At 38.7% G+C, this 22,512-nt stretch overlaps 1 protein-coding gene across 2 annotated transcripts in view; it reads left to right on the top strand.

Moving 5' to 3' along the window:
* Positions 1 to 5,080: 5,080 nt before the first annotated feature.
* The window catches only part of add3a (adducin 3 (gamma) a), a 76,017-nt gene continuing 58,585 nt past the window's right edge, over positions 5,081 to 22,512 (top strand). For both annotated transcript variants that reach the window (XM_087808332.1, XM_087808330.1), the window contains exons 1-2: positions 5,081 to 5,179; positions 17,956 to 18,071. The gene's annotated coding sequence lies outside the window, so the exon portion shown is untranslated. The remainder of the gene's footprint in view (positions 5,180 to 17,955; positions 18,072 to 22,512) is intronic.

The following is a 22,512-nucleotide window of genomic DNA, read 5'->3' as shown; positions in this document are numbered from 1 at the left end:
AGAGTTTGGACCTGACCGTTGTAAACCAACCAACTTGACAGTTCTAAACCAAGCGGTGGACTTGACAGTTGTAAACCATTGGCGTCTTTGGACTGAACTGTCAAAAAGGAGAGGACCACTTGACAGTTGTAAACCAAGCGGAGCAGCCTGGCCCTGAGGATAAACGGCTTCAGATCCAGAAACGAGCTGTTGACGCAGAGGAAGTCAAGATGGCGGAAGAGATCCTGGGGAAGACGGTCCAGCAACTCAAAAAGGAGAGGACCACTGCAAAAAGCAGCTTCACCAGACAAGCCAACCTCATTTCAAGAGGAGCAAGCAGCATGCTTCAAGTGGAGGTAAAGGAGGAATTTGCTAAGCTTTCAGACTGTTTCAGAAAGATGCTCGATGCCAATGATGACTGCAGGATTGGGCTGGAGGCTGACATCAAGACTGAGGAGAAAGAAGCATGTCTTGATGAACAGCAAGAGGCCGACATTGAGAGATCCGTAAAAGAAGGCGAAACAAAGTTGGCAGAAATAAGAGACATTGTTCAAACAAACCTGTGGTCAAGGTATGGAAAAAGTGACCTTCTTGTGGCAATCCTGGAAGCAAAAAGTTTATCTGTCTTTATAGGTTTACAACCTAATTACCGACAATCTGGAAGAAAATAAAAGTGATTGACTGGAAAATTTGAGTTGTCCCTGTGTCCTTTGGAACCTGAACAAGAGTTTGGACCTGACGGTTGTAAACCAACCAACTTGACAGTTCTAAACCAAGCGATGACTTGACAATTATTGCTCTTTGTGTATTTTATTATTTCTCTTTTTGTATTGTATTATTGCTCTGTGTATTTTATTATTTTTAAGCTGAATCTCAGTATGTGAAAGAACCGCATTTCCCAGAGTGCACCAGCAGCAGCAAACCAGCTGCTTCAGTCATTGGCACTAATGAGCAGCACCTGTGAAATCATGGAGGTTCTCAGTCAGTCGGTTAGTCAGAGAGAGAAGACGCTCCAAGTTCACAACAATATGTTCAGTCCAAAGACGCCAATGGTTGGTGAAATGTTTGATTGACTTTGATTTAGTGCTTGTTAATTCATTTAAAATATTTGATTAAGATGTTTAAATGAATTTAAAATATTTGAATGTTTAATTATTTGAATACATTCAAAATGTTTCAATGTTCAAGTTAATTTAAAAGGAATATAGAATGTTTAAGTTTAAATGGATAATTAAAATGGTTTGTTTATCTGTCTTTATAGGTTTACAACCTAATTACCGACAATCCGAAAGAAAATAAAAGTGATTGACTGGAAAATTTGAGTTGTCCCTGTGTCCTTTGGAACCTGAACAAGAGTTTGGACCTGACCTTTGTAAACCAACCAACTTGACAGTTGTAAACCAAGCGGTGGACTTGACAATTATTGCTCTTTGTGTATTTAATTATTGCTCTCTGTGTATTTTATTATTGCTCTCTGTGTATTTTATTATTGCTCTCTTTGTATTTTATTATTGCTCTCTGTGTATTTTATTATTGCTCTAGTAACAGAAAAGTGAGCTCACTTGGCCTCCCTGTCGGAGATGTTTCTATAAAACTGTCAAACAAAGAAAACATTCCTTTGGAGTCAAGACTTCAAGGCAGGTTCATTTCCTGGTTCCATTTAATTCCTACACCCATTACGGTCATTTGATGTGTTTATTTGTCGTTCTATTAATATAAATAACTTAATTACTTCCTTTTTGGCGCCATCAACAAGAAAAGTATTCAATGTATGCGTGTCCTCATGGTGTCAAAAAAACTCCCATGATGCCTTACTCCTGAATACACACTGGGGCGGTGGAGAAGGTTTTTGACGAGAAGAAGTCCGGGCTACTTTACTCTGGCTGCTGCCCCCCGTGACCCAAAGTATTTGGATTGGGCCTCAAATGATGCACGACATGTGATTAGTTTCCACTAAATGAAGATATTTTTCTTTCTATTTTTGTCTCGTCGTTCTGACGCCCTTGCTCAGCCGTCCTCGTGACATTGTGTGGATTAGAGCAGGAATAGCAGCCTCTAATAATAGAAGCATCATTGTGGTCTCAGGGATACTACAGCGGTGCTATGAAGTGGTCCGGACCCTTCAGCTGCCATTTTCACGCTGATTGAAGAATGCATTGGTCAAGATGTGTCCCCGCATGACAGGTGTGTGTGCGTGTGTGTGTGACATGGTTACATAAGCTGTTCTTCAGTCGTTCTGCTTCTCCTGGTGATCGATCAGAAGAGCGACCGAACCATGACTGATTCATTATTGTGTCTGTTTTTATGAGCTTTAGAAAATAAAAAAATGTAATTAAAAGTGTGAAATAAACTGCTGTTATTAAACCAACATTCTATTTAATTAACAACATAAATGCAATTCATTTAATACTATATCACGTACTTTTTAAACATATGTCTTAAACATACCTCCCTTAAATAAATGATTAAAAATCTGTTTACTTACATTTAATTGTAGGATTTTGTTTACTCACATGACACACGTAAATAATCACATGACACCATAAATAATCACATGACACATATGAAAAAATCACATGGCACACATACATAATCACATGAACCCCATACATAATCACATGAAACCCATAAAAAATCACATGACACACATGAATAATCACATGACACACATAAATAATCACATGACACACATTAATAATCACATGACACACAAATAATCATTGACTCCCATAAATTATCACATGACACTCATAAATAACACAAATAATAACATGACACACATAAATAATCACATGAAACCCGTAAATAATCACATGACACACATAAATAATCACACAACACCCATAAATAATCACATGACACCCATAAATAATCACATGACACACTTAAATAATCACATGACACACTTAAATAATCACATGAAACACTTAAATAATCACATGACACACATAAATAATCACATGACACACGTAAATAATCACATGAAACACATCAATAATCACATGACACCCATAAATAAACACATGACACACTTAAATAATCACATGACACACTTAAATAATCACATGACACACTTAAATAATCACATGAAACACTTAAATAATCACACGACACACTTAAATAATCACATGACACCCATAGATTAACACATGATACACATAAATAATCACATGACACACATAAATAATCACATGAAACACATCAATAATCACATGACACACATCAATAATCACATGACACACTTCAATAATCACATGACACCCATAAATAAACACATGACACACATAAATAATCACATGACACACATAAATAATCACATGATACCCAGAAATAATCACATGATACCCAGAAATAATCACATGACACCCATAAATAATCACATGACACACATCATGTAAAAAATATACTTGATGCTCACATGAAATGAATTAACAATCATTATGTAAGACAAATAAAAAGTTAAAGAGTGAAGTAAATGTTTCAGTAAGGAGAGGAGGGGTTAGGATAATAGCTTCACTCACACTGTGAGTCAGTTGGAGACCTAGCTTTCCGGGATTGATGACTCGCGGTGACAAACCTCCATTCTGGACAAATCACAGCAGGGTGGGTGTGGTTATGGTCAACAAGATTTAATCTCCCGAACAACAAAGTGTTTTCAGTGGGCGGAGCTTAAGATAATTTTCTAATGTAAGTGGTTAAGTAAGTAATTTATATTTATGGAGCACTTTTCCAGACCAGGGGCACAAAGCGCTTAAACAATCAAAACAATACTCAATAAAATATATACTTAAAAGTCAAGATAACACCAAAAACAACAGAAGAGTTATGGAAAATCAAGGAAGAAGATGTCTTCAGATGTTTCTTGAAGGAGTCAGTAGATCATCAAACACAGAGATCATCCCAAAGCTTAGGAGCAACAGTCTGGAAGGATTTCTCTCCTCTGGTCCTGAAGCGTGTTCAGGAACCATCAGTAGATTCTGATCCACAGACCTCAGAGCCCGAGCTGGCGTGTAAGTCTGACCATGAATAGATCTGAAAGTAAGAACCAGAATTTTAAAATGATCCTGAAAGAAAGAAGAGTTTTAAGGATCAGAGAAATGTGAGTTCTTCTACTAGAGCGGGTCAGAATTCTGTCTGCAGAGTTTTGTATGAACTGCAGGCGAGACACATCCTTCTTGTTCAGACACCAAAATAAACTGTTACAATAGTCCAGACGAGAAGAAACAAACGCATGGATAACAAGCTCCAGATCATGTTGTGACAACATTTTCCTAAGTTTAGAGTTTTTCCTCAGTTGAAGGAAACATATTCTGGTCAGTTTTCTGCAGTGTTGAACTTAAGACATGTCTTTGTCCAACACCCAGGTTTCTCAGGCTCAGTTTGACCCCTGGAACCTTATCATCAGGAGCAATAACCAGAGTTTCAGTTTTGTCCACATTTAGCTGCAAAGTGTTTTCAGCCTTTTTTTTTATTTCTAGCAAACCATTGACTAAGCTGTTCAGCCTCTGGGGCTCAGTGGGATCAAAAGAGCAGGAGAGCTGGATGTCATCAGCAAAAACGTCAATATTTCAATGAAAACATAGTTTTGTACAAACACACACTGATGATACAATAGAGTTACAAATCAAACAACACACACACACATTCGCTTTACTTTAAATTATTGTTATTGTAATTAATTACATTTTGAAAATTGTTTGTTTTTCGTTGAAAATTGTTTAAACACAAATGAAGACTGTTGATTTGTAATAACTACGTTTGACCGATAGATGGCAACATCACACAAGTTTGTCCTTTTAGAGAAACCCCACGATTCCGCTTCACTCATGAAGAAGGCGTCAGGGCGGATGTTGCCTTGAAATCATGTTTTTTTTACAAGCTAAAACTTTATGAGTCAAAAAAATTGTTGACTTGGTTTCGCCTAATAAAGAAAGCCACCAATAAAAAGTATGTTCCCGCTTCCGGAACTATTGCCCAAACGCACTTCCGTGTTGATCATAATAATCAGATCTACACATCATTCTGATGGACTGGAGTGTTCACCATCAACAGTTCGATCAATCCGTATTGTTTGAGATCAGTGAAAATAAACATGGTTCCGGGTGATGCTGCGGAAGTTCCCACGTGAATCTCTGAAGCAATATTTTGGATTTTGACAGGAATTCGAGGAGAACTTGTGTCTCACTCACCGCCACTGAAGGTAGAACGATTATATTCCTCATATTTCTTCTTCATTTAAAAGTAGATGTTCTTAGTTCCTGAGTTTTAACACAACATTGTAACCATGTCAACCATGCGACCTGTTTTGCTGCACGAACTATTTGTTGTGTTCTCTGCAGTGGTCAGTACCTAAAGTAGAAACGTTCCATTATTTAGGTTGTGTTGTAACTTCTGAGGGAGTATTTAAAATAAATATTTACAAACCTAACTACTACAAACTACTACTACTTAATTCAGACTTTATTGGAGGTACTTCCTTTTAGGAGGCAGAAACCTCGAGCAGAACCAGACTTAGTGTTGAGGGTGGATGTTATTGTTTACAAGTTGTAATAGAAGGTATTTTTGTATTTTTCTTGTTGGTAAAAATGTGTATTTATTCAAATATCCTTGTAGTATTAAAAATGGTCTCTTGTATCAAATATTTCCTGAGTATCGAGTTGAGAATGTTATTATCGTGACAATATTGTAATACCTATTAGTATGTATTCACTTAGATTTGTACCAAAAACTTTTTTTTTACATTTCTCTCTTTGCTGTACCCACAAAAATACTCTTCCTTATGATAGTTTTAATTCATTTTGTTTTCATTTTATTTTTTATTACATTTGTCTTTGATTGATTCAAACTGTCGTACATTTCTATTTGTTCAGGCTTTTCCTTGATTTTCTGGAACTCCTGTGTTGTTCTCAGTATTATCTTGATCTTTAAAGTATGTACTTTTTTGAGTAGTGTTTTGTTTGTTTAAGCGCTATGTGACCCTGGTCTGGAAAAGCGCTATATAAATAAAAATTACTTACTTACTTACTTACATTAAACTTGTATCTATCGGAGCCTTCGTGTGACCCCTCGAGCAGTTGACCCTAAACCAATGTCCCGGGAAAAATTTGGGGCATGTTTTTTGTCCTTGTGGTATCTAGTATCAAATACTTTCCTGAGTATCGGATATATATTGAAAATGTTAGTATCTTGACAACCCTACTGTACAATGACCTTAATAGTGTAACTGAAATAAATCACATACTCAACTAGGGCTGCACGATGTATAGAAAAAATATTGATATCGCGATAATGGCACATGCAATATACATATTAAAAACATGTGATAATTTATCATTTTTTATTGTTTAAATCAAGCATTTCTTTAATGTGCACTTTGAACCAATCAGTGTCAAAGTTGTCAATTTGTACTTCTATGTCTCGTTGTTGTTTACGTCTCTGTCCGTCTGTGAACTGTGAGGCGCAGCTTGCTAGGCTCGGTTGCTATGGCGACACGTCTTGCCGGCGTGCTGACTTAGCTCAGTATATACAGTGAAGTAATACTAACTTATGATCTAGTCAAACACTAGTGATCCAGTCACTCGTCTCTTTCAACCTCCTTTGTTAAAGCAACATATTGTAAGAACTTTTCATCTCGTCTCAGTTGTTTTCTTATAAGATCGTGAACTTCCAAACAAGTGTAAACCTGTCCGTCTTCGTCGTATGCTAACGAGCTTAGTTGTTTCATTTATAAAATGTTATGTGGTCGTGTACAAGGAGGTGGATTTATTATCGATCTGGTGATATTGCGACGCGCCGGCGGCTCCTCTCTGATGTCGCTCAGTTTGGTGGGAAAGCGATGCAAGTCCCGCGAGACTGAGCGTTATAAGTGATATTTTACTACGATCATGTCGACACCTCGAAGCACAGAAATAAACTAAAGGAAAATATCGCATTGTTTTCCTTCTCTAAACCCCCGGACCTCCACTACAATACTCGCACCTGCGCGCGGCTACATTTTTAAGTGAAAGAAAAAATATCGCATTAATCTCGATATCGCAATTCAAGACACCAATATCGCACATTTTTACTAAATCATGCAGCCCTATACTCAACGCAGTTTATTGAATGTTGATATTATTATCTGGCCCCTCATGACACTAACAGAATCCATGAGACTTGTAAAACACTAATCTTGATTTGAAAAATTGTGTTTGGCTCCCCCCAGTGTCAGCACAGTGTAACTTAAACCTCTGTTTCAACGCCCAGCATATAAAGTTGTTTACAAAACAAGGGACTTTGTCTTGTTGTGGTTTTATCTTCTGGTCAGAGTCGAAAAGTCCCTCAGGACTTCGAACTAAACCTCTGACCCAGTGAGTCTGGTGGTCATGTGACCCTCACAGAGAGTCAAAGGTCACGACTTGAAGATGTTGGAACACGTGTAGAGCAGCAGGTGCTCGAGGTGTCAAGATGTCGGATGTTCCGCAGCGACGCCCAGATTGAAATCCTTCTTCCGAAGAGTCCCGGGGCCTCGGTCTTCGGAGTAAACCTGAGTGCAGGACACATGACTTCATCATGACCTCACTGGGCTCACTTATCAGAAACATGTGTCGGCGCTGGTTCTGCAAGGAACCGTTGGATCTCCGTGTTTTCCTTTTGTTTGCGCTGGAGTCGTTTTTTACGATCCCGCTCTGAGCTGATGACTTCATCCCTCGTCTATTTGCTGCAGGGGTTTTGCACCGGCAGCCTCGCGTCGGTTCAGTTTGTGTTGATGTTGTCGGCTCGCGTGCAATCTTTGGTTGACCAAGGTCATCCTGGAGTTCTCCTGAAGGTCACGCCTACTGATATATGTCAAAATATTCTTTTATTCCTTCAAATGTGTTTTAAAAAAGTGATTTATTGTGTTGTTTCCTGCAGAGTTGTGTCTCTCTTGTGTCGCGCTGTTGTGCGTCCACGGCCGAGACGCCGGTGGGATGCGTGTGGGCCGAGTGTTGTTTGGTTCTGGAGCCAAAGGTCTCCGCGGGGCGGGGTTAGAATAACTTTACGATACACTTGAGGGCGGATGAATGACCCGAGGCGTCCGGGACGACAGATGACTTGATCTGCCCACACGTGACTTTCTATTTCTATACTTCACGCAAACACATCTCGCTTCCGAAGTCACGTTTCCGACAAAGTGGAATGTTAAACTAATTTGGTTCAAAGTTGTCAAGGTCATCGTTCTTTACTCATCATTCCCACTTCACTGTTGAAGTCTCTGAATAAAGAGCTTGAGTTTGTATTCAAATTAAAATCTCTAAATTTAAGAAAATTGGCTCAATGTTTTAACCTGTTTTTTTTCTCATATATTTATTTCTTATATATTCTCTTTTTACATACAGTACATGTATATTTATCTTATTATTCACATTTTATCCAGTTTCTCACTCTTTTCTACATTTGTTCAAACTATCAAAACTCGCAAAAGCATTGATTCTTCAATGTTGTATCCAGATACGATTCAAAAGTATCGATTTATTTTTTTCACTTCTGACCTTTGACTTGTCATCATAGTTTTAGCTTCTTTGTGCTGTTTTTATAATACATATTTAGTGTGTGGTTTCTAAAAGTATCAGTTTCGTCTCAACCCTATGGTTTTCTGTTAATATATTTTAATAATTATTTATACATTTACTTATTTTTGCACCAAATCTTTTTTTAATTACTCTTTTTATCGCACTCTCAATTATGTGCTACAAAAGTAATTTTATTTTGAAAAGTAATTTTATTATCTATTTTGTTTTAAATTCATTTAATTAAAAAAAAAAGAGATACATTTTTTGTGTTCGAATCATAGTTCAACCTTAGTCCTTTTTTGGTTCATATTTCAGTAGAGTCTGTTTTGTTAGTTTTTTTTTCGTAATTACTAAATATTCACTGCGTTTGTTAATTTTTGTGTTGCAATTAAACTTCAAGCCTCTAGATGGCAGCAGTCATTATGTACTCTGCAGCGAAAGGAAGAATGAAATCCTGCAAGATCCCTGTGATGACTGAGGACGAGAGGATACAGTGATGACTGAGGACGAGAGGATACAGTGATGACTGAGGACGAGAGGATACAGCGATGACTGAGGAGGAGAGGATACAGCGATGACTGAGGACGAGAGGATACAACAATGACTGAGGACGAAAGGATAAAGTCACCAATGAGGACAAGAGGATACAATGATGACTGAGGAAGAGAGGATACAGTGATGACTGAGGACGAGAGGATACAACGATGACTGAGGACGAAAGGATAAAGTCACCAATGAGGACAAGAGGATACAATGATGACTGAGGAAGAGAGGATACAGTGATGACTGAGGACGAGAGGATACAATGATGACTGAGGACGAGAGGTTACAGTGATGACTGAGGACGAGAAGATAAAGTCACCAATGAGGACAAGAGGATACAATGATGACTGAGGACAAGAGGATACAGTGATGACTGAGGACGAGAGGATACAGTGATGACTGAGGACGAGAGGATACAGTGATGACTGAGGACGAGAGGAAACAGTGATGACTGAGGACGAGAGGTTACAGTGATGACTGAGGACGAGAGGATACAGTGATGACTGAGGACGAGAGGATACAGTGATGACTGAGGACGAGAGGATACAGTGGTGACTGAGGACGAGAGGTTACAGTGATGACTGAGGACGAGAAGATAAAGTCACCAATGAGGACAAGAGGATACAATGATGACTGAGGACGAGAGGACACAACGATGACTGATGACGAGAGGATACAGTGATGACTGAAGAGGAGAAGATAAAGTCACCAATGAGGACGAGAAGATAAAGTCACCAATGAGGACGAGAAGATAAAGTCACCAATGAGGACGAGAGGATACAATGATGACTGAGGACGAGAGGATACAATGATGACTGAGGACGAGAGGATACGGTGATGACTGAGGACAAGAGGATACAATGATGACTGAGGAAGAGAGGATACAATGATGACTGAGGACGAGAGGATACAGTGATGACTGAGGACGAGAGGATACAGTGATGACTGAGGACGAGAGGATACAGTGATGACTGAGGACGAGAAGATAAAGTCACCAATGAGGCAAGAGGACACAGTGGTGACTGAGGACGAGAGGATACAGCAATGACTGAGGACGAGAGGATACAGTAATGACTGAGGAGGAGAGGTTACAGTGATGACTGAGGACGAGAGGATACAGTGATGACTGAGGACGAGAGGATACAGTGATGAATGAGGACGAGAGGTTACAGTGATGACTGAGGACAAGAGGATACAATGATGACTGAGGACGAGAGGATACAGTGATGACTGAGGACGAGAGGATACAGTGATGACTGAGGACGAGAAGATACAGTGATGATTGAGGACGAGAGGTTACAGTGATGACTGAGGACGAGAGGTTACAGTGATGACTGAGGACAAGAGGATACAATGATGACTGAGGACGAGAGGATACAGTGATGACTGAGGACGAGAGGATACAGTGATGACTGAGGACGAGAGGTTACAGTGATGACTGAGGAGGAGAAGATAAAGTCACCAATGAGGACGAGAGGATACAATGATGACTGAGGACGAGAGGATACAACGATGACTGAGGACGAGAGGATACAGTGATGACTGAGGACGAGAGGATGCAGTGATGACTGAGGACGAGAGGATACAGTGATGACTGAGGACAAGAGGTTACAGTGATGACTGAGGAGGAGAAGATAAAGTCACCAATGAGGACAAGAGGATACAATGATGACTGAGGACGAGAGGATACAACGATGACTGAGGACGAGAGGATACAGTGATGACTGAGGACGAGAAGATACAATGATGACTGAGGACGAGAGGATACAGTGATAACTGAGGACGAGAGGATACAGTGATGACTGAGGACGAGAAGATACTGAATGATGAAAAAGTACAATAAGATCACAAAACAATGTCAGCTCTCTTGTATTTGTCACTTAAATGATGTGTGTTACGACGATCACTCGGACCCTGATATTAGAGTTACCATGGTAACGGGGTCAGTGTTGTGCCAGGGTCTCGACCGAGCTTTTGAGGGAGCAGACAGCAGCTCCTTTGACGGTTCCGCTCGTCAACCTTGTAGAATCGTGTCCCCGGGGCCGGAGCGTTTGAGATTCATGTCAAATGACGAGTGAAATGAAGGAATGCTGGAACAAACGGACCATAATGGCTTCATTATCTTCTCGGGAGTTGCATCCGATCTTGTCGTGGAGTTCAAGAACGCGTAAATAGCAACAACACAGTCATGTGGAGATAACTGTGGTGCAGCACAGTCGCTTGTTTATGATTATGTAACTTGAATCCCTGATTTATTTTCTTCTCGGAAGTCGTGCTGAGGGTCAGTCCAGCCGCCGTGGATGGAATCTTGATGAACCGTGAAACTGCTGCGACAATTAGTGTTGAAGCTGAAGAGTTGAGAATGTGAGGTAAAAGTTTGGATGTAATGCAAAGTGTGGGATAAATACTTGATGATTATTTAAGGGACGTCAAAGTTTACTTTTTTCTAAACGTGTAACCAAAGCTTCTAACCAAAGATTCATGATTTGTCATCTTTCTATTGCAGTTGGGATTTTTAACCATTTGACACTTCTGTCCCCAATAAAACACTTTCTAATGCTATTACAGCAAATCCCTTCCAATAGTTATTAGACAAAACTTGTTATTCTAGAACTTTAAATAAGTTACAGTCAACACAACAAATAAATCGCACAACTTCATTTACTGTATTTTTTTTAGAACATACGTTTACATTTTTCTTTAAAAATCGACAGTGCAACTTATAAGCCATTATGTATTAATTCTGGTTTTACTTTTTGACCCTGAACAGATTTTACGTGTTAATAGTCTGTCAAAATGTTGGTAGACTACAAAGCAGTGAGTAACTGTAGAATTACTCTGCGATTCTCCTAGTATTACTCTGCAGTTCTTGTAGTAGCTCCGACAGGAGCATGTAGTCATCCTAATTCTAGCTCCGACAGTAGTGTGTAGTCATGCTAATGCTAGCTCTTACAGGAGTGTGTAGTCATGCTAATGCTAGTTCTGACGGGAGCATGTAGTCATGCTAATGCTAGCTCTGACAGGAGTGTGTAGTCATGCTAATGCTAGCTCTGGCAGGAGCATGTAGTCATGTTAATGCTAATTATGACAGGAGCATTTACTCATGCTAATGCTAGCTCTGACAGGAGCATGTAGCCATGCAAATGTTAGCTCTGACAGGAGCATGTAGTCATGCTAATGCTAGCTCTTACAGGAGTGTGAAGTCATGCTAATGCTAGCTCTGACGGGAGCATGTAGTCATGCTAATGCTAGCTCTGACAGGAGTGTGTAGTCATACTAATGCTAGCTCTGACAGGAGCATGTAGCCATGCTAATGCTAGTTATGACAGGAGCATTTACTCATGCTAATGCTAGCTCTGACAGGAGCATGTAGCCATGCAAATGTTAGCTCTGACAGGAGCATGTAGTCATGCTAATGCTAGCTCTGACGGGAGCATGTAGTCATGCTAATGCTAGCTCTGACGGGAGCATGAAGTCATGCTAATGCTAGCTCTGACGGGAAGGGACTCTCTGCCACTGTGCCCTGGCCCTTGTTAATATGCAGATTGTATTTAGAATCCAGGTCACAAATTTCAAATCAATTTGCCGACTGCCCTTTTGTCTGCTACACACAGGGTGTGTGTGTGTTTGTGCGTGCACGTGTGTGTGTGTGTGTGTGTGTGTGTGTGTGTGTGTGTGTGTGTGTGTGTGTGTGTGTGTGTGTGTGCATGTGTGTGTTCTTTATAACAGGGTTAAGGTTTATCGTAGGACAGATTGTTTCTCTCTAATAGAGTCTTGTCAGTCCATTCAACGTCAACGTTCTCTCTTTATATCCTCGTGCTTTATTGCCGGCCGTAAAACCCCTGCTGCTCTACACACAGACGCACACATAAAACGCACAATTCATCCTGAGCACAAACCCCCGAGGGAACAATTGGCTCAACATGGTTCGTCGTGGATTGGATCTCCGTGTGTTTGAGGTCAGAAGAAACTTCCCGAGATTTTTCCAAACCTCATAGTTTCCTGAAGATTAAAGTTATTCAAATTATTTCAGGTTTTCCAGTCGCACAGATCAGAGACGATACTTTCTTGCTTGGATTCTTTCCTCGACTAGTCGGTCTGAAGTTTGCCTCACGTGAGGAAACGCGTCGTAACGACCGAACATCTGACGACATCATCATCGTCGGACACGCCCACTCGCCGCTTCCCGTCCGTGGACACGCTGGCGACGGATCAGAGTTGACAGCCGCCTGCACGGACGAATCCTGGCATCGCCGTAGGTATGTGCTGTGTTGTCTGTGGCTAACTGGGTCACCGTTGACGGTTCTCACCCGTCCTGGCTATGGAGCCGTGTCGGGGGCACACCCAGAACACGTCCACAATAGAGTGGTATTGTCTGCGACTGGTTGTTGATGTGTTACACCTTGCAAGGGTGTGTGTTTTTGGCCGTCCTAGATTTCACTTGATTTGCTTCTAAAACACCGTCTCTGTTCTCGGTCCATTTCAAGGAATCAAGTTGTTCAACAACATTTTTTTTTTTCCTTCCGTGTCGAATCAAATTGAATCTCCTCAGGGTTGTTTGATGGTGTGGGTCTGAAGCATGACACCAGTGAGGTCTGAACATCTCTGGCTATAGGCTGTTGCTGCACACATTTCTCAAGAAAGGCGTTTTCTTAGAAGAGTTGTTTCCACACTTTCACGGCACATTTCATTTATTCCGGAGACAAACCACCTCATGTTGCAAGACACAGACATTTTAGATGTTTTTTTTTCAACTTCTCTCTAAACTACCGTATTTTCCTCACTATCAGGCGCATAGAATAAAGATACAGTCAAACGTTTGACTGGGGTTGTGTTATGCATTCACTAGATAAAGCTGTGTTAAAGGGAACGTCAACAAAACAGTCAGATAAAGTCAAACTTTATTAAGCGTTCTGACAACTCTGTTCACTCCCATGGTAACAATGTTCAAATGATGTTTAAAAGGCTTCAAGCAGCAGCGTGCGAGACTGGTGTTGTGAGTGAAGTTGAGCACATGTATGACAGCTAGAGCGTGCGTGTATGACTGGTTGAATGCACGTGTACGACTGGTTGAACGAGCAGAAAAGTGATTTTGCGCAAAAAAAAAATGTTTTGAGTCTACAAAAACCAAGACACACTCGCTCAAAACGGTGGCAGTAATCTTACTCCATAGCCGTCCGCCATGATGTGACGTGCGTCAATATTCAATAACGTTGGGAAGAGATGTCGATAAATACTTTTGAATTTAAAAATCTTTGGATTTGGTTGGACAAGTTTGAGTTATTTCAGAAGTACATACAGATATTAGTACATACGGTACACATATCAAAAACTAAAACAAAACCAACATTATAATAAAGGTAATAATAAAAGAATACGACAATAGTAAATATATAAACAAGATAAACAAAAATAATAAATAATAACACTGAATTAAACATAATAAATAGTTCTTGAAATATCAATAAACATTTAAAACAAGGCAATAAATACTACTAAATGTTATTTTTAATGCATACTTCAGAAGTACAGAAAAGGGAAGAAAATAACTTTGAGGAAAATTGAGGATGAAAATTATTTTAATTGAGGTTGAAATTCTGGTCCACAGTTACTAAATGTTCTCAGTACTTTTCTGGTAGATGATGTGATTTAAAAAAAAAAAGAAAAATAATATCTATATATTAGCATATTTAATTAAAACATGGGTGTATTGATGACCAGAGGATAAAATAAAAAGAGAATTTACATAAGAAGAGCAACTGTTATTGTTTTAACAATAATTGACTCCACGAGCAGGAAGTGATGGATCTGAGCTTCATCGTCCACTTCCTGCTCAAGACCATCAGGACTAATGATCCAGCAGCGCTCGGATCTTATCTTCATACGCTCATCCTGCACAGCGACCACGTGAGCCGTCCTCGCTGGTCCGCGGCGGTTGATGGACACGACCAGATTAATGTGATGCTGTTGTGTAACTGACAGTCGAGCGACTCGCACCGTTGTGTTGTTGTTTTGTTGGAGCATACAAACCTCAGTCGGCAACGATCACAATCTTCACAAGACGGTTCGAGGATAATGAGGGTGGCGGAGAATAACAGTGTGTGTCTGTCACGTCCAACACATCACCGAGGTCACGGCAGTGGTCAGCACTCTGTGTTACGCAACCTTGGATGTTGCTGATTCAGAGGATTTCGACAACAAAAGTCACTGTTACTTAGTTACCAGATGGAAAAAGCAATGAGGATTTATTTTGATCTTTTTTTTCATTTTCCCTCACAAAGTGTTTTTCTCTAAAATACACACATTACACATGTATTACAAATATAGTTACGCAACCGTCATCTGCTGCAATCACACACAGTTTACAACATGGCAGGTCATAACTCAGTGAACTGGTATTTATTATTATAAATAAATAATCAATAAATCAATCTTTCTTACTTTCTTTGAACGTCATATTGGGAACCGTTAGAACTGCTTCAAAAGTACCAACTTTAGATATAACAAAACCTAAACTATACTCAATTACTAGTTACAAACAAGTATTTTGTACAGACCTGCATTGAAAGGGCCAACATTTTATTCATGGTCCAAATCTGGGGCCAAACACTATACAGTGAACATGTATTGAAGAGACTTAAATAGTATATAAGGGTTCAAACTGATAACAATATCATAGGGATGTGAGAAAACTTTACTATATTGATATTCAACAGCTCCGCAGCTAAAGTAACAATGATATCCCACTAGATCTTGACGATGACTGAGGACAAGAGGATGCGGTTGATCAACTTTTCAACTTGGTTCTCTCACGGTCCTAAATCTACTTGGACTCAAAATGACCTCAAAAGGTTGTACAAACTAAATTAAAGCTGTGTAGCTTAAATATTTTTAATACTTTCTTATAGTTCTTAGCAGCTTCTGTGTCATTTTTTCCGGAATCTGAAACGATCGCCCCAAAGATGGCGCTAGCGTCCTTTAAAGTCCATGCAAGCATGTTAAAGGACCAATAAAATATATTTGACTAAATAAAATGGCCTTTGCATTTTTCTTTTAAAATTATTTTTCGACGTTTTGTATCTTATAAAATCCCTACTTGAGTTAGTTGTTTAATCTAAAGCCGCTAATAAAGACAAACCTTTCCAAAGCTTAAAATGATGACATCAATGTTTATTTTCAGTGAAAGTGAAACTATTAAACAGTCGTTTTAAGTGCATTTCGGGCCACATGACCTGATCTGGTCGTCCAATTTTGGCCCACGAGCCTCATCTGTTAGTTTAGGCTCCGTCACGTTACTCTCGGTGTCGGTGGAATTCATGACGTGCTTCCTCCGCCATATCGTCCAGTGTTGACACAGTTGGTGTTTGTGCAGAATGGATGGAATATGAAGGACAGGCCGGGGACCTGGACCACCTGACGACCCACCGACACTCGTGTGGAGGGAGATTTCACAATAGCAAGTCCAGGGTTACACTGAGGTCATTAAGTGTTGAACTTCCTTTATTATTAACAAACCTGATTTAAAAACATACTTCTCAGTTTCCTTTTGCTCCGCGGTTTTTCCCGAGAGACAGGAAGGACGGTTCTCTACATTTCCTTAGACAGGAAGTTCATTTTCAGTTCTGTTGGACCTTTTTTCTTATCAAGAGTGAATAAAAAACACTTTTCTGTGAGTTTCTTGTCACTTCTCTTTGAGTTACGTTCCATTCTTTGGATGAACGGAGCGGAACGTTGTTATGATAATAAAGAAAATCTGAAATACAATCATTATTTGGAAGTGTTTTGACCTCATTACCGTGGAACTTTAAATAAATGTACAGTTGCCGAAGTGAACTGGTCACTGGTTTTTGTGGGGAAAAGAAAAAAGTAATTTAAGTGATAAAAATCTCTGGCAGGGTTTGTGTTCAGGCAGCTGTGGTGGATGAAGTCATTATTACAAATCTCATTCCTGAATCAAGTTGGATCACATTTGATTGCTTTTTTCAAGCATCAACTTTTCCAGATAAAGTGAAATAACAAGGGTCATAACGCTCCACAAAACATTATTTAAAACTCCTTTAATAAAGTTTAATTGATAAAGAAAATCAGTCTCCTTTTATCACATGAATTTTAAAACTATGTTGGCGAAAACATTTGTATTTTAAATGATAATAAAAGGAAAAGCGATTGAAAGACATATCAGGGATTTGGAGAAGGTGTTGCATTGTATGCTGACGATCTACTTGTTTACGTATCTGGTCTGAACCTTTCCAATGAAAGTTACACAGAAGTGAGATTTTCCTATGAATGATGACGAGTTGCTGAAGAATTTAACTTGGCAGACAAAATTATGCCTTTTCCATTCACGGTAGGAACACAAATGTGAAATATCCAGAAATAAAATCCCTATTTTACTCTGTGTTTTTAAAGCAAAGATGGCTTAAAAATGCCTGTCAAATCTCTACATTTTTCTTATTTTATCCTCAGACAAAAACATAATTATCCACTTAACAGAGTCAATGTCATGAGAGTTTGTTGCTCTTTTGCCACCAACACACCATCTGGTCAAGCTTTTAAATCTCCATTAATAAATTGTGACACAATAGAAAGTGGATTAACGGCTGTTGATGTAATTCTTGTTTGGAACGTTTCCCTCCGGACGCCACTCTGTGATGTCGATCAAAGTCATTATTACAGGAATAATCTCTAGTAATAAACCAGATTAAATCAATTAAATCCTGTTGAAGTTTGTCCTGATGAGGAAATGTGGCAACAGACCTGAAATGAGACCATTGGCAGAGGTATGCACTGTCTGGGTGCCCTTCCAGGAAAACAAAACTAATGCATCTGAAGGTATTTAAGTAAAGAAAATTGATTTAAAGTGATGTAACAAATATTATCTTTTTTTTTTTTATCCCTGCAGACGTTTCATTGTGAAGGTTTCCAGGCAACAAAGTCAGAATAAGAAGAAAAACAGACATTCCTGTGAGTCTCAAGAGTTCTCGGGGCACGATGACGAAGACTGAAGAAAAGAAGAAGGTAAAATACAATTCCAGAAGTAGCTGCTAACACATTCTCCAGTCCCTCCGGTCCAAACTTTCCTCCATTAATCCTAGTTTTCCTCCAGTCATGTCGCCTGCTTTTAACATCTGTCGCTCTTTTTTAGTCATATTTGTTTCCTTTCAACAGAAATAGTTATTTCTCTCTAAATATTATTTTCCTTATTTTCAAATGACCTGGTGTTGGTTTCCTCACAAGACCTAAGAAAAGGTTCCCCCGTCATAATTCCTGTTCTTTTATCCGCACTGGCCCGCGGCGCTCAAAGGCCACAAACGACAGCTTTGTGTGTTGTCGAGCCGGGGTAGTTGTGCGACGCACATGCAGTTTGGCAGCGTCGACCCGGCGCACAAATCTGTCCGACTCAATAGGCCGATTCATTAGTGACTCGCCAGGACACCAGGGAAGAAATCTGACTTGCAGCGTCGGCAAAACATCGTGTTCTTCTCAACGTTTCAACATGAATTGAACGTTCGTTCCTTCGACGCCGCGACAAACCTTTTTCTTGCAGATCATTGCTGGAGTTTAGCTCCGCAAAACCAGGCAGAAATCTATACAAAATCTGCTTATTTTGGGAGAAAAAAACCCGTTTAATCAAGAATTAAATGATAGATTTAAACATCATAAGGTTCTCTTAAGCTCTTGCAATGCATTATGGGACTTAAAATAAAACACGAATTGACCTAAACTGGAGATTAGCAAAAGCTAATGCTAGCTTGATAAGACTATATACAGTATATATATTTATATATTTTCTCTTCACTAATGATCAACTCTGGTGACATGTAAGTAAGTATGTAAAGGTTGTTTGTAAAGATCTTTCCAGACCAGGGTCACAAAGCGCTTAAACAATCAAAACAAAACACAGTTAAAATATATACTTAAAAAGATCAACATTGTTCCAAAGCTTAGGAGCAACAGTCTGGAAGGATTTCTCTCCTCTGGTCCTGAACCGTGTTCAGGAACCATCAATAGATTCTGATCCACAGACCTCAGAGCCTGAGCTGGGGTGTAAGGCTGGATCAGATCACTGAAAGAAAGTCTGACCATGAATAGATCTGAAAGTAAGAACCAGAATTTTAAATTTATCCTGAAAGAAACTGGTAGCCAGTGAAGTGTCAGAGAAATGTGAGTTCTTCTACTAGAGCAGGTCAGAATTCTGGCTGCAGAGTCTTGTATGAACTGCAGGCGAGACAGATCCTTCTTGTGTAGAGAAGTTACGAGAGTCCATTATAACGTAATAATGGCTTCACTCCACCTCCAGTTGTAATCACGCTTTGTTTATACAACAACTCCCTTGGAGGTGGAGACTTCCAGGATTGATGATGCGTGGTGACAAACCTCCAATACGGCTTTGTACAAACACGCACACACTGATGATACAATAGAGTCACACATCACAACAACACACACATACACACTTTAACACACACTAATGATAGAATAGACTCCAACATCACAACACACATACACACACACACACACACATTAACACACACACATTTTAGTTCAAGTTTAAAGAATTAAAAAAACAACGGCATCTCTAGATCCAAATGTTTTCACGTCATTTTAATTAAACCTCGAACATATTTTCAAGTAAAGAATGTGTTCGATGCAGCAATGGAAGAAGTCAAGACTTGAATCTTAACCTGAGACGCCTTTCTAGACAAAACCTGTGTCTCAAACTACCTTTAAACAAGACATGGAGGTGGTGTTCGGATGTGAAGTCGCGCTTCAAGATGAAACATCTCGACTGTATCTCGTCAACACTGGTGATCAGAGACTTAAGAGGCTTGAACCCCATGTTGTCTGAGCTCCTGCCTCTTCATCAGAGAAGCTCATTATTAAACTGCTTCAGGACGTTTGTCCCAGTCTTGTCATCTCTGATCTGATCATTGATGCCACTTAAAGAAACCGTGTCTTTGTAAGTGTCCCCAGGCGCTAAATTGAACTGCTAGGACTATGGCAGTATGTCAGTGAATTTAACATTTCAAATCTTGTTATTTTCAAAATAAATTTCATAATTTTTCACACATTCCCTTTGATATTTTAATTCAATTTCAATTATTCAAAAATATATTTTCTAGATTCGCTATTTTTCTATTCGTAGCCTTTTACATTCAATATCACAACCTTCAAAGCCTTTCAAATTCAGCGTAAATGCAAGTGCAAAGTCAGACAAAACCAAACGAGCGCCGAGCTACACGATGGTCCCTTCAGCCAATCATGCGACGCGTAAACGATCATGTGACAACATCAAAGCAGAGTGATTGAATTGAATTATTCAAACCAATTCAACGTAACAATATTTGAAACGTAATAAAATCAATATTCTGATGCCACTGATGTACTTCCATACAAGACCAGCATAAATCCTAAATGTATATTTAAATTACTTAAATACTTTAATAGTATAGATCAATCATTTAAGGAGATAAGGAAAATAAAAAATAACAATTTTGAAAGAAGATAAAGAACATTATATAAGAAGTTTTTAGCAACTTACATTTCTGCTACAGAAACCATCCTCCTCCTTTAAATACTTAACATTTATTCACGTTTGTTTTTGTTACCTTTAGTATTTCAACGTCTCTATTTCACATCACATTATTTATTTATTCAGTTTCGTCCCTTTTCAATTTAACAATGATTATACACATTGATCGACTTGTAATGTCTGGAGGATGAGCTTCATACTTTATTCTTTATATTGTATTATTTAAATATCATTTGTTCGTTTTCGAACCCAAACGTGGCCGCAGATAAATGTAGAACATACTATATTATGACTTTATATACTATATTTTTACTGTAACTTTGAATACATCACGTTATGCTTCCTTTCCTAAAGCTTTAAGAGTAAATAATAAACCAAAAAAATATGTAGTAGTGTAGACAAAAATATAAATAAAATTGTATATATGTATTTTGTAAAAATCTATTGTTTTACATAATGTATTATTTTATAAATAATTATTCATGCATTAAAAATAGAAGCAAAAATAAAATGTTGATTGAAATGAAAATAATTCACATTTTAATGTTTACAATTAACAATGTATTTTCAAGGTACTTCCAGCATCTATTTAATTATACATCTATATTATATATTTTTAATTTAACCAGGATTCTGCAGATGTATCGACTCATAATGTCTGGAGCTTCATATCTTCTTCTGTACTGTTTATTCCTTCATCGTAGTCGCAGATGGATACGTTTTCACATCATATTAAAACTTAATATCCTGTATTTTTCTGTTCTGTGCAGAAACTTTGATCACATCATGTTATTCCCTCCTTCCCTGATCCACTCGTTGGAGTCGATAACAAACTGCTGGTGTGAGCGTCGATACTGCGGCGACACTTCAGTGGTTTTAAATGTTGCAGCTCTTTACGTTCCTGTACGTCTCACTCAAGTATGTGCTAATGTTAGAATCCTGCAGGTTTATTCCGGGACAGCTATGTCCTCCTGTCGGCAGATAAATAACACGCCGTCGTTTTTTACAGCTCGACGCGGAAATCCTGCGAATACCAGCAAGAATCTTTACGCTTTAGTTCCAGCGTGTGTTCGTGACGACCCTCAGATCGACTGATAGTTTCACGCTCGGCAGCTTTACTTGAATTATTGATCTGATAACGTCTCAGGACCTGATGGTCGTGGACGTTTACATGTATTTGTGTCTCGCTGTTCACTTACATGTAGGTGAGGGCGTGTTGTTAGGCTAGGTAGCAACATTGCTAATGCTAGCTGCAACATTGCTAATGCTAGTGTTTTCTTCAAAACAAAATATTATCTTTTTGTAATACTACTTTTACAAATAATATATACATATGTTCAGAATGAACATTTTATATTGTATTCCCAAAATGTTCTGGATTTAAAATTGGTATTAACAAAAAGAAAATTGTTTATTTGTTTCTAACTATTTTTCTTTCGCTAGAACTGCCAAGAAGGTTGTATATGGAAGTAAACGTGTGCCATGAGACGTTGAATATGTGGTTTAAAGACTGAGTTTTTACAGCTTTTGATTTAAACAACCATCACATTTCAAATGAATGTTGTTTTTTGCTATTTTTTCCATGCATTCATTAATTAAATGTAAAATGTAATGTACCACTGGACATGTATATACTATTTATATTAATAGTGCAATTAAAATTGTAATTGCTCAAATGTCTTGATATACAGTAATAGTGTAGTAACAAGCATATATGTGTAGTATTGTCGAGTACTTGACTCTGGTGTTGTGATAGTGTAGTAACAAAGATATATGTGTAGTATTGTCGAGTACTTGACTCTGGTGTTGTGAGTATTGTCGAGTACTTGACTCTGGTGTTGTGATAGTGTAGTAACAAGTACTGTATATACTGTATGTGTAGTATTGTCGAGTACTTGACTCTGGTGTTGTGATAGTGTAGTAACA

The sequence above is a fragment of the Callionymus lyra genome, chromosome 1 (genome assembly GCF_982586985.1).
Source record: "Callionymus lyra chromosome 1, fCalLyr1.hap1.1, whole genome shotgun sequence".
Lineage (NCBI taxonomy): Eukaryota > Metazoa > Chordata > Actinopteri > Syngnathiformes > Callionymidae > Callionymus > Callionymus lyra.
Note: the sequence above shows the minus strand (reverse complement) of the source record. Positions and strands in the feature narration are given on the sequence as shown.